The sequence below is a fragment of the Thamnophis elegans genome, chromosome 2, assembly GCF_009769535.1.
Source record: "Thamnophis elegans isolate rThaEle1 chromosome 2, rThaEle1.pri, whole genome shotgun sequence".
Classification (NCBI taxonomy): domain Eukaryota; kingdom Metazoa; phylum Chordata; class Lepidosauria; order Squamata; family Colubridae; genus Thamnophis; species Thamnophis elegans.
Genome location: NC_045542.1, coordinates 156,711,675 through 156,725,653, shown reverse-complemented (window position 1 = coordinate 156,725,653; position 13,979 = coordinate 156,711,675). Strand labels below are relative to the sequence as shown.

General features: G+C 42.7%; 1 protein-coding gene across 1 annotated transcript in view; it reads left to right on the top strand.

Annotated features, from left to right (window-relative positions):
• The window catches only part of LOC116502431, a 154,694-nt gene that overhangs the window by 72,769 nt on the left and 67,946 nt on the right, over positions 1-13,979 (top strand).

Here is a 13,979-nt window from a genome sequence, read left to right as displayed (position 1 = left end):
CACATTCTAATATTTTCTTAATCACATTCTCCTCTTTAGGGATCTCTTCACTTTTCCAATTTTGTGCAAATGCAATCCTAGCTGCTGTTATAACATGAATAATCAAATACAATGGCCTTTTAAACCTTCCCAAATTGATGAGCAGCAACAATTGATTCTCTAAGATCATTGCTGATGTCTTTATTCTTTGGCACTGTTTTAACACACTCCTCAATGCCGGAGACCAGGAAACTCCTACAACTTCGGCTTTTATAGATGTAGTCATACCGATAATTCTATGTGTGCAACACCCCCGTGCATGCACGTGCAATCAGCACACCACCCATCTCTTTCGGCACAGTTTTTTTGCCCTCCCCAGGCTCCAGAGGCTTTCTAGGAGCCTGGGGAGGGTGAAAACAGCCTCCCCCCCCCCGAGGCTTCAGGAGCTTCCCTCAAGCCTCTGGAGGGTGAAAAAGGAACTATGGGGAACCTGGAAGTTTGGGAATGGTGACCTCCGGGTTCCCCATGGGGCTGATGAAGCCTCCAGAGGGCAAAAAACGGATCTACGGACAAACCGGAAGTCACTTCCGCTTTGCTCATAGGGGCAGTTTTTGTCCTCTGGAGCCTTCAGGGAAGCCTCCTGAAGGTTTCTGAAGGCTCCAGAGGGTGAAAAATGGACCTATGGGGAACTTGGAAGTTTAGGGAATGGGACCTTCTAATTTGTCCGTAGCTTCGATTTTCAACCTCCGGAACATTCAGGAGCCTCCGCGAGACTTCCCTGAAGCCTCGGGAGGACAAAAACCAGCCCTACAAGTAAACCAGAAGTGACCATGTATATGGTCTCCTGCTTGAGCAGGGCTTGGATTCGAAGACCTCCAAGGTCCCTTCCAATTCTGTTATTCTCTTCTCTTCTGTTGCAATGATATTTATTATATCTTGATAAGTAAAACCATAGAAATCAAAGAGGGTGTAGTTTCTTTTTCACTGGACTGTATTTGAAAACAACCCTTTGCCCTGCTAAGAATTCATTGATTGACCCAGGCAACAAGCGAATTTCATCATTAAATGGATATCTGAACTTGGATCTGGGTAGTTTTCCATGTATCAAATGAATCATGATTAATGTAAAATTATTGTAGCATTGTGGCATGCTTGCTTTTTCATTGTAACATAAGCTTTTTTTCTTTTTTTCTCATCTTCTGCAACCATTTTATGCACAATTAAAGATACACTTTTATTTGAATCCTATAGACAAAGAGGATGGCAATATGAGCACTCTGAACAATTGTGGATAACAAGCAACGTTGAAAAGGAAAACAAATCAGTCCAGAAATCAAAATGTTTTCCACTTCCTCCAGAAAAACACACAATTCTTCACCTTCCTAGGCAGGTAAGAGAGGAAAAAGAGAAAATAAAGAAGAGATTTCTACCTGGAGAAAGCAGAGTATGCAAAACTCAAGTATATGTTACATGAAAAGTCAAGGGGGATTATTGTTCTATTGAGCAAAAATGGGAAATATTTAGAAGTTACTGGGCAGAAAGTGGGGCAAGCCTCACTCTGGGAGGAAGAATATCACCACTAAATCAAAGCACCACTAAACAAGGGATCGTCCATATTTTTGATCTCCCCAGGAATATGAGTTGTGGAAAAGCTCCATAGACGTGCCTGTTGTGTGAAAGATACAACGTGCAACTCATAGCTGATTATGCCTGGGAGGAATCCAAAGTGGAGAAAAGCCATACTAATACTCTGAATGCGGCAAAAACTTTCGTCAGAACAACTCTGTTGTGATTCATGGAAGGATCCACACAAGAAAAAAGCCAGCAGAGGCGGGCGAAAGACCTGCCTCTGATGATGGGCTGCCACGGACGCAGGTCGGCAAAAAAAGTCTCTTTCTCCGGCCTGTGCTGGTGGGCTGCTGCTTTCTTTCGCTGACCTGCATCTGCAGCAGCCTGCCAGCACAGGCCGGAGAAAGAGACTTTCTTTCGCAGACCTGCATCTGCGGCAGCCCGCCAGCAGAGGCACATCTTTCGCCCATTTCTGCTGGTGGGCTGCCGCGGATGCAGGTTGGCGGAAGAAAGTCTGTCACCGGCCTGTGCTGGCGGGCTGTTGCTTTCTTTCGCCTACCAGTCAGAGATGAGGTGGGTGAAAGAAAGAAAGTGCTTAGGCCTTCTCTCCTCTCCCCCGACACCCCATTGTCTACTGTATTTCTCCCTCTTTCTCTCTATCCCTCTATCTACCTACCTACCTACTCTCTCTCTTTCTACCCAGCTACTGTATTTCTCTCTTTCTCTCTATCCCTCTATCTACCTACCTACCTATTCACTCTACCTACCTATCTACTGTCAGCTCAGGCGGGCGAAAGAAAGAAAGCAATTTAGAAAGTGGATTGTCGGGGGAGAGGACTGCCTCACCAGCCATAAATCTCACTGCATGGCACTGGAAGCAAGTATGTGGTTAGAAGAATAGTATAAAAGATAAGGTTCAAGATCGGCTTTGTGACTCTTTGATTTATAGCAATCCTTGTAGGACTTGCTATTTCTCATTGGCCCTCTGCATTAATATGTTAATGCAGTGTATTATTGCTATTATCTATTCATTTCTAATGTTCCAAATTATTAGAAAGAATAAACCTCTGATCTTAAAAGTAAGAATTTTTGCTTGTGTTGTTGCCTTTGTTTCCCTGTTGGAATTTTCCTATCACACTTTGGATGTCCCGATTGTGGGAAAATTTCAATCACCGTTCCCATCTTATGAGACACCACAGGAGTAAAACCTTATGACTGTGGGAAAGATCTCAGTAGTAGGTTTAATGGTATAAATCATGTCCTTATACACATCAGGGGAGAAAACATTTATGTGCCCTGAGTGTGATCAGTGCTTCAGGAAATGTTCCACCCTTATTGCACACGAGAAAACCCACATGACCCAAAGTGATGAGTGTAGAGATGGTTTGAATTTCATTTCTAATGTCCCATTTTGAGTCCAGCTGAGAAACTGACTGATTTGAAGACTTTGCCTGATTTTTTTGTAGGCAAATGTGTTGTGTTATTAGATGGGTCTTCAGCGTAAGAAGTGACGGGTCCCTCCTATGGAGGAAGGAACCCTGAGCATAGTGCAAGACAGATATTTATACATTTCTTTGCTTTCACTTCAGACTAGCAGAAACCTGTTGAGGCCTAAACTTCAGCCTTGCCATCTCAACATATGAGCAATCATCAAATTCATCAAATGTGTGATTAACATTAGCACAAAAGGTTTGACTAGCTAGAGATATTTTTTAGGCTTGAAAGACATGGATTTTCTCCATGTTGTAGGTGTGTGTATTTGTATTTCTCTCTGGGTGCATCTGGAAATGTATACTCTATCCCCAGGACTTCCAGATATACAGTCATGTAAAAAAGGAAGTACACTCTCCTTGATTTTTATGATTTTACTTATCAGGACATAGTAGAAATCATGACATAGTTAAGAACTTAGAAGTTCTTAAAAGTAGGTAAATACAACCATTGATGAACAACAACAACACATGACATATTACATCAGATCATCAATTATTTTATTTTAAAAAATGGAGAAGTGTGTGAAAAAAGTATGACTCAATAATATGCAGAGCCACCCTTAGCAGCAATAACTAGAAATAATTCTTTTCTGTATGACTTTATCAATCCCTTGCAGATGTCAGCCTCTGCTTCGCTTGCTTGCTTTCGGCTGCCATGGAAATGGGGAGGGGGGCATGGTATTTGGGATGGGAGTAAATGGTGCAGGACTGATAGTCAAAAAGGAAGTTTTGTTCTCACCATCTTCTGAGCATGGTATCGGCCGATGTTTAGACCTGGTCAAGGCCAACCATCCTGCATACCAACCTGATGATGGTTCTTAGAGATGCAACCACATGACACCTAAGGGAGTTGCAGACTGGGCAATGGGGTGCGGGTTGTTGGAGGGAGGGGGCTGGGCAAATGTTTGATATGTATGATTTTGTGCTTTTCTGACTCAGACTTTGCTTTACTTTGCTGCTATCTATTCATAACCAGTAAAAGTACTTTTAATTCCATAAACAATGGAGTTGAGAGATTTCTTTCTTGGTTACTGAAGGAGATATGATCCTGATGAAATCCCTGCCAGAGCTACCACCAGCTGACACCGGCGACCTGCAGCTGCCTGGCAGGAAGCCGAAGAAGAGGATCTCATGATGTCCCAAGTTATGAAACTCTTCCAAGAGGCTTGGGAGAAACGTCGTTTTTATGAGCGCCGTGCTGAGAGGGAAGCTGATTTTCCTGATCAAGAAGAGAAACCTACAGATGACCTGTCTCACTCTGGGGGGTGGGTGGGCAGACAACAGAGCTGGTCAGGATGGGAGAGCCCCAGAAGCAGCAGCAGGAGCCACAGGAGCCCCTCCAAGAGGTGGGGGGGCGAAGACATCGAATGACAAACGTTCCTCCTCTTCGTATGAAATTCGGAGGGGACCCCACAGAACTGGGAATTTTCCTGGTCCAGGTCTGGAATTTCATGCAACAGTTTGGAGAAGATTTCCCCAACGAGGAAAGAAAGGTGAAACTGTGACAATAGCATTGGAGAATAAGCGACCATCCAAGCTGCCGCCTTGCATAATGATGACTTCTCCTGCTGAGGAATTACAATGTGTTTATGGTCGCTCTGAGGAAGCGCTCTGATGACCCGCTAGCCAAGCATAAGGCGAGAGCCAAGATGAAAACTCTTACTCAGGGAAGAAGTCCAGTGGCTGAGTACATCCAAGAGTTTCGTGAGCTGTCGGTGCGTATGCGGGAGTGGTCCGAGGAGGCTTTAATGGACAGTTTTATGGATGGCCTGAACCAAGATATATACCACAACTGTGTTAACAGAAGGGCCCCACACAACCTGCACGGCTGGTACGAGCTGGCAGCAGATGTGGAGATTGACCTAGCCAGGAATAAATACTGGGGAGACAGTGATAAAGGTAAAAATCTGGGAAATGTTTCCAGGAGACCAAATACTGAATGCGACCTCTATGTTTTCTGGAGTCTACGATTTCTTTAACTTCAAAATGTTGCTCTCCCTCAATAAGAAGAGGGACCGGAGGTGAAGGTTGAGGCGGACGAAAGTAAGAAGTGTCCTCTGGTTTCAACAGGTTCACATGAAATACAGGATAAATTCTTCTAAGGTTCTTCAGCAGCTCCAACTTCACCGACACAGAATTTATGATTTTTACAATGGGGAATGGACCTAAGTACTTTGGCCCCGGCTTCTTCGATTTTTGGGCGGTTTGTAGGAACTTGGTGGACAAAAACACTCTATCCCCAACTTGGTACTCTTTAGGTTTAACTCTTTTCTTATCCGCCTGCTTTTTGTGAGTCTGGTGAGCTGCATCTAATGCTTTGCGGGTCATGGGCCAAAATTGCTGTATTTGCTCATTTCCCTCTAGGAAGTGTCGCCAGGTCATCAAAACCCATCTAGCAGCAAAAGCTTCCTTTTCCCATATGGCCCATCTCCTTTCTATATCTGTAAGCTTACGTGAGGTGTAAGAGCATGGTTGCAATTTACCCTCACCATTACAATACAATAGCAGAGTTGGAAGGGACCTTGGAGGTCTTCTAGTCCAACCCCCTTCCTAGGCAGGAAACCCTATACCATTTCAGACAATTGGCTATCCAACTTCTTCTTAAAGACTTCAAAGTTGGGGCATTTACAACTTCTGGAGGCAAGCTGTTCCACTGATTAATTGTTCTAACTGTCAGAAAATTTCTCCTTAGTTCTAAGTTGCTTCTCTCCTTGATTAGTTTCCACCCATTGCTTCTTGTTCTACCCTCAGGTGCCTGGGAAAATAGTTTGACTCCCTCTTCTTTGTGGCAACCCTTGAGATTTTGGAACACTGCTATCATGTCTCCCTTAATCCTTCTTTCTATTAAACTAGATATACCCAGTTCCTGCACCCGTTCTTCATATGTTTTAGTCTCCAGTCCCCTAATCATCATTGTTGCTCTTCTCTGCTCTCTTTCTAGAGTCTCTACATCTTTACTACATCGTGGTGACCAAAACTGAATGCAGTATTTCAAGTGTGGCCTTACCAAGGCATTATAAAGTGGTATTAACATTTCACGTTATCTTGATTCTACCCCTCTGTTTATGGAGCCTAGAACTGTGTTGGCTTTTTTGGCAGCTGCTGCACATTGCTGGCTTATATTTAAATGGTTGTCCATTAGGACTCCCAAGATCCCTTTCACAGTTACTACTGTTGAGCAAGGTACCACCTATACTGTACCTGTGCATTTCGGGTTTTTTGCCTAAATGTAGAACCTTACTCTTTTCAGCATTGAATTTCATTTTATTAGATAGTGCCCAATGTTCAAGTTTGTCAAGATCCTTCTGTATCTTTAGCCTCTCTTCTGGAGTGATGTCTATTCCTGCCAGCTTGGTGTCATCTGCAAATTTGATGAGTTCCCCATTTATTCCCTCATCCAAATCATTGATGAAGATGTTGAAGACTACTGGGCCCAAAACAGAGCCTTGGGGTACTCCACTGCATACTTCCCTCCATGAAGATGCAGTTCCATTGAGGACTACATGTTGAGTGCGGTTGGTCAGCCAGTTACAAATCCATCTGCTGGTGATGCTATCTAACCCACATTCTTCTACTTTATCTAGTAGTAGGTTATAGTCTACCTTATCAAATGCCTTACTGAAGTCCAAGTAAACTATATCAACTACATTCCTCTGGTCCACTAATTTTGTCACATTATCAAAAAATGCAATAAGATTAGTCTGGCATGATCTGTTTTTGACAAACCCATGTTGGCATTTGGCTATTACTTTGTTTGCTTCTAGGTGTTTGCTAATTTGTTGTTTGATTATCTTTTCCAGAATCTTTCCTGGTATTGAGGTCAGGCTGATAGGTCTGTGGTTTCCTCCCCCCCCCCCATTTTTTGAAGATGGGAACCACATCAGCTCTTTTCCAGTCCTCTGGTAGTTACCCGGTGCTCCAGGATCTCTGAAAGATATAGTTCAGTGGTTCTGAGATCTCGTCTGCCAGTTCCTTCAGAACCCTGGGGTGTAATCCATCCGGTCCTGGCGATTTGAACTTGTCTAGGGTAGACAGGTGCTCACTTACCATTTTCCTTCCTATTTCAATTTGTGTTCCTAATCTGATTTTTGTGGTGCTGTTTTGATAGGTTGGAGTGTTTTATCCCTTTCTGTAAAGACAGATGCAAAACATGAGTTAAATAGTTCTGCTTTCTTCCTGTTGCTTGTCACCTTCTTGCCACTTTTCCCCAGCAATGGACCAATTGTTTCCTTAACTTTGTTTCTTGTTTTTAACATGTTAGAAGAAGCTTTTTTGTTATTTTTTACTTTTGTGGCAAGCCTTTCTTCCACTTGGTGCAGAGTTTGTTCCAACAGGTTCCTAACAAACCTAGCAGACAACTTTGTTTCCCAAAAAGTGTTTGAAGTAATACTGCCCCACCGCTATGTCACTAGCATCAGCTTGTACCACGAATGGTGCATCTATATTAGGGTGTTTCAAAACTGGTTCCGCTGCAAAGAGTCACTTTAATTTATCGAAAGTGGCTAGACACTCCATAGTCCAGTTCAAAGGCTTGCCCGGCCTAGGTTTGGTTTCTCCCTTTGATTTTAGGAGATTAGTAATGGGCAGTGCAGAAGAAGGCGGGGCTTAGCAGTGAGAAGACATATTTTCAGGCTATTCCTGAAATTCCTCTATTCCGAAGCATATGGATGGTCCCTTTTTGGACCCAAGCTGTCCCGGAGAGACAGTGAAAGGTAGGAGGAGATCCAGTGGCCCCAGAGACATTCGCAAAGTCTCTGGGGACTTGGAAATTAACCTCCTTTGCCAGTGACTTCCGGATTAGCCATAAGGCTAACTGAAACTGCAGATAGCCCCAAAGAATGGCAAAAGTATTTCCAGCTGGTAAGATGATTTTATTACTCAGAGAAAGACAGTCCGCCTAAAAATTCAAGCTAATTTAAATTAAAGAACAGAAGAATCTAGCGGCGATTTTGATCTCTTTATTGGTTTATGGACGGTGGTTATCCTACTTTTTAAATGTTTTAAATGCTATTCACACGGACAAAGGATAGATTACTCCAACATCTCCTCTGATCCTCTGCAAGCAGGCTGTAAACCAATTCACTATAATTTGGCTGCTTACAACTTGACACTTTTATTGCTTGGCTGGATTGGTCTAAGATCTGATAAGATTGCACAGTTCCCAGCTTGTTTTTATTTGCAAATACTTCAGAGCTCTCAAGAAAAAATACTAACTGCGTACAAATATGGCGTCTATTCAAGCCTCTATTCAAATGATTTTTTTGGCACTACAGAAATTATCTACCACACATGATAGAATTGAGAGGAAACTGGATTATCTGGTGTTTCTAGCAACAAAATATGAGGAAAAAAATGAGAATGTTGAACGTTTGAATGTTCTTCAAATACAAACTAAGGATGTCAGAGATAAAGATTTTCAATTTGCTGATATTCGGGGCAACTGGTTTATCTCTGAGGGAGAAAAAGATGGAATGTCTGAAGGGGGAGCAGCCACACAGAAGATTTACTTCGAAAGACAGGGCACAGGAAGAGTGAGAAGCATTAAAGAATTTATACTTTATGAAATACCATTTGTAAAACTTTTGATACCACCACTGAGAATTAAAGACAAGCTGATAAAGGAAATAAAAGGAGGATGGCAGCATTATATGAGAGGCACCATAAGCAAAAAGGTGAAAAGATTTCTTTGTATGGACTTGCTCATAAAGATGTTTGGAGAATTGGACCCACGAATGGCAACAGATTTAAGGCGGTTCTGTTACTGGAGAGACACAGGCTGATAGATGGAAGAGTATAATTTAAAACTAGCTAAACCTAGTTAAATTCATTTGTAATAGATATAGTTGAATAATAATTGATAATGATAGTAATGTATATAATGTTGAGTTGCTCTGATAAATAATAATTGGATATGAGAAGGGAAGGTTAGAAATATCTTTGGACTATATATAAAGGTTATTAATCACAATAATAATTATTATAAAAGATAAAATAAACTATATAGTTAAATCTTAACTAATATGGGGAAAATGCTATGATATATGATATAATTAAATAAAGAAAGGAGAATGATAATAAATTATATACATGGAGGATGAAATTTTTAGTATTAAATATTATGGATGTTTAGCTAAAACAGGATATGAGGATTTGATGTTAATGGAGGATTTTATAAACAAGTAAATGAAATGCCAGTATGTGGTTATGGATTAAATCTTTGGTATAGTTAAGGATGAAGAATGTTTAAACAACTGTAGTCAATTGAAAGTGGAGGTATGATGATGTTAATATGGTAAACATTTGAGTTAAGATATTTGAATTAATATGAATTAATGGAAGAGATGCACAAAAACTTGTTGTAACCAGCTGATATACTTTTTTATAACATATACTTGTGTTTTTTCCCTCTCTGTTTTGTTTTTTGTTCTTTTTTGTTTTGATTTCCCCCCCCCCACTATTGTGGGTATGTGTTGTTTATGTAACAAAAAAATTATTAAAAATTATAAAAAAAAGAAAAAAAGTAATGGGCAGTGCAATGCTAGCAAACGAGGGAATAAATTGACGATAAAAATTTGCAAATTCCAGAAAACTTTGCAATTGCTTGCGGGTGCAAGGAGGTGCCCAATCTGTGAAAGCTTGGACTTTTGCTGGGTCCATCTCAATGCCTTTGTGGGAGATGCGTTATCCTAGGTAATCGATCTTCTGATGAAATTCACATTTAGATAATTTTGTTAAAGTTCAGCGGCCCAGAGTTTTTTGAGGACTGAGCGCCCCAAAGTCACATGTTCATCGCGTGTTTCCATGTAGATAAGGATGTCGTCAAGGTAGACTAACATGCCCTTGTACAGGTGCTCATGCAAAACTTCATTTATCAATTGCATGAAAACTGCTGGCGCCCCCTGCAGTCCAAACGGGAGTACTCTGAATTGGAAGCATCCCAAAGGGCAATTGAAATCAGTTTTCCACTCATCCCCCTCTTTGATTCTTACTCTGTAGCAGGCCTCCCTTAGGTCCAAATTCATCAAAATCTTCCCCTTCCCCAAGTGGGCCAACATATCCTTCATGAATGGCAGGGGGTATACATTTTCCACGCAAATTCCCTTAAGGTTTTTGTAATCAACACATAAACAAAGGAGCCATCTTTCTTTACTCTGAACAATACAAGTGCAGCCACCCATGGCCTAGCAGGTTCTATGAAACCCCTTTTAAAGTTTTTGTCAATAAACTTCCATAATTTCTCCATTTCACGTGGGGTCATCGAGTAAATCTGGGGCTTAGGGAGTTTTTCCCCTGGGATGATCTCAATGCTGCAACCAGAAGCACGGTGGGGAGGGGGCAATGTGAAGCCTTTTCACTGAAATCTTCCTTGAGGTCCCAATATTCCTTGGGATTTTCTCTTCCCCTTCAATTTTTCCCTGCACTGCAGCCGCTAAGTTTGGTTCAGCCTTAGCTATGTAGGAGACCCTCCTCTTCCCCTCCAGGGGTTTAGCGGAACAGATACGCAACCATCCTTTTCTCCAATTCATGTATGGGTTCCATTTACGTAGCCTGGGTAATCCCAGTATGAGGGGCGGATCCATCTCTGGTGCAATGATGAAACTCAAAGTCTCTTGGTGACCCCCCCATCCACATTTCTATTGGTTCAGTTACAAAGTGGGCAGACCCCAGCCACAGACCCGTCCAACTGGCAAAAAGCAATGGGCACTTTCAAAATTCTCAGTCTCAATCCCATTTTCTCCACCACTTCCGGGCTAACTACGCAACGCGTTCATCCAGAGTCCAAGAGGGCTAGCATTTTTCCTTGGGATCCAGTAGAGGGCACGTTAAGTCCTACTGGAATTGTCATGGGGCCCGATCGGGGATTCACTGAGTGGTGATCATCTGAATCCGTTTCACCTTCTCCCACTGAAGAGGAGGGTTCCTTCTCCTCCTGGCCTGGAGGAAGGACATCACCACCTTCTATGCCTTCCAGGGCAGTTTCACAGCGTCTCCCTAATTTCCAGTCAGGTTCCTCCCTAACAGCCGGGGTCAGTTTTGGGAGATGTCTAGCGTAGCAGTTGGGTTCCCAATGGCCCTCCTTTCCTGCTTTTGGTGCCTCCTCGGACCTCCCCTGCATGCGCACCAACAGCTCACAAAACTCCTGTGTGTACTCAGCCTCAGGCCTCCCCTCCTGGGTTAAGGGGTTCATTCTGCTTTTCGCCTTGATTTAGGCGGGGGGGGGGCTGTCATCAAAACGTTTCCTCAAGGCAGTCATAAACCCCTTGTAATCCCTCAGCAGGGGGGAAATCATCATTGTGCAAGGCTACCATCCAGGCAGCTGCTTTTCCTTCCAAAGCCATAGCAACACTTCTCACTTTGGCAACTTCCGATGAGAAAACCTCCCCAAACTCCTGCAGGTAATTCCAAATTTGCAGTATAAAAAAAAACCCAGTTCTTTGGGATCTCCTCCGTACTTCACTCCAGGTGGAGGAATCTGAGGCATTTGGTGTCTTCAGAGGTTTTCCCCCACCTTGGGGGAACATGAACTGCTGCTGTGGCTGTGGCCCCTCCCTCTTGCCCAGCTCCGGTAGCTGTTCTCAGGGACATTTCAGGGCTAACCAGGTCTTCTGCTTCTCCCGCCGCCTGCTCAGCTAATTCACTTTCCCTTTTATCAAAACTTACACGGACGTGTCGTCGCTCCCAAGCCTCCTGAAGAAGGTGTGTAATTCTTCAGGAATCTGAGGCATTTGGTTCCTTCGGGAGTTTCCCCCCTCCTTGCGGGAGCATGAAGTGCTGCTGCTGCTGTGGCTCTGGCTCCTCCCTCTTGCCCAGCTCCGGTAGATGTTTTAGGGCTAACCAGGTCTTCAGCTCCTCCCTCCGCCTGCTCGGCTAATCCACTTTCCCTTTCATCAAGACTTACACAGATGCGTCGTCGCTCGCAAGCCTCCTGAAGAAGGTGTAAAGCATGGGTCATCATGAGAGCCTCTCTTTCAGCTGCCTGCCAGTCATCCTCTGGTTTTCGGCTGGTTGTGACCCTTGCCATTATCTTCTCCTGCTTGCTGCAGGGGTTAGAGATTTGGGTGCTCCCCCCATGGAAACTTTTAACTCCGGAATGGGTGCGAGCTGAGACCTTGCTTAATGTCAGGCATGCCTCCCTCAATAACCAAGAAAGAAAACTCCTAACTCCATTGTTTGTGGAATTAAAATACTTTTACTGGTTATGAAAAGATAGCTGCGAAAGCAAAGCAAGGTCTGAGTCAGAAAAGCGCAAAATCATACATATCAAACATTGCCCAGCCCCCTCCCTCCAACAACCCCCACCCCATTGCCCACTGCAACTCCCTTAGGTGTCATGGGGGTTGCATCTCCTAGAACCATCATCAGGTTGCTATGCAGGACGGTTGGCCTTGACCAGGTCCAAACATCGGCCAATACCATGCTAAGAAGATGGTGGGAACAAAACTCCCTTTTTGACTATCACTCCTGCACCATTTATTCCCAACCCAAATACCATGCCCCCCCCCGTTGCCATGGCAGCCGAAAGCAAGTAAGCGAAGCACAGGCTGACATAGAGTCTGAGATATAACCCCCTTTTTTACCAATATCTCTGGGCATTGAACTGTCTGGCCTTGGGGTGAATTTTCTTGAATGTCCACTCCTGGGAAGATTGGCAACTGTCTTGAATGTTTCCTCTTCTGAATAATCTTCCTCAGTGTAGAATGATGGATTTTAAATTACCGTATTTTTTTTAGTGTAAGATGCACCAGAGTATAAGATGCACCAAGACTTTGAAGAGGCAAATATTTTAAAAAGTTTTTGCACTCTGCAGATCACCAAAAACGGCCCTTTTCTTGCAAAAACTGGGCCATTTTTGTATAAAAAAAATATGGGTATGCCCAGACTTTAAGGGGCTTATAGAGTCCTCCTGGGGACAAGGGGAGCAAAAATGAGGGGAAAACGGCCCATTTTAGTTCATATCTGCCTCCGCCTGCTCCCAGGAGCACTTTGGAAGCCTCCTAAAGGCTATGCACAACCATTTTGGTGAAGCGGGCAAATACAAAAATGTTGTATTTACTGTATAAGATGCACCCAGATTTTCACCCTTTTTTGAGGGAAAAGGGTGCATCTTATACTCCAAAAAATATGGTATCTGGAAATGGCCTTTTAAACCTTCCCAAATTGATGTACAGCAACAATTGCTTCTCTAAGATCATTGCTGAGGTCTTTAATCTTTGGCATTGTCTTAACACACACCTCAATGTCAGAGACTAGGAAACTCCTACACTTTGACTTTTATAGATGTAGTCTCTATCTCTGACCCGTGTTGCAACGTGAATCAAGTAAATGCAGTCTGACTGAAGTACTAATGCAAATCTCTGGCATTTTTCATGTTTCAGCTAACCATGAAAACATTAAGTTTTGATTGAAAGCAAAATTGTGGTTGCATGTTTGCATTTCTATTTTTAGTGTTTTAAAATTTTATAACACCTGTGTTTGAAAACAACCCTTTGCACTGCTAAGAATTCATTGATTGACCAAGTCCACAACCAATTTCTTCATTGATTGGATATTTGAACTAGGATCTGGGTAGTATTTCATGTGTCAAATGAATCATGATTAATGTAAAATTATTGTAGGATTGTGGCATGTTTGCTATTTCATTGTAACATAAGCTTTTTTCTTTTTTTCTCATCTTCTGCAACTATTTTATGCACAATTAAAGATACACTTTTATTTGAATCTTATAGACAAAGAAGATGGCAGTAAGAGCACTCTGGGCAACTGAGGATAACAAGCAACACTGAACAGCAAAGCAAGTCAGTCCAGAAATCAAAATATTTTCCTTTTCCTTCTGAAAACTATACAATCTTCCTAAGCAGATGAGGGAGAAAAAAAAAGAAAACCTAGAAGAGATTTGTATCTGGAGAAAGCAGAGTATGCAAAACTCAAGCATACGTT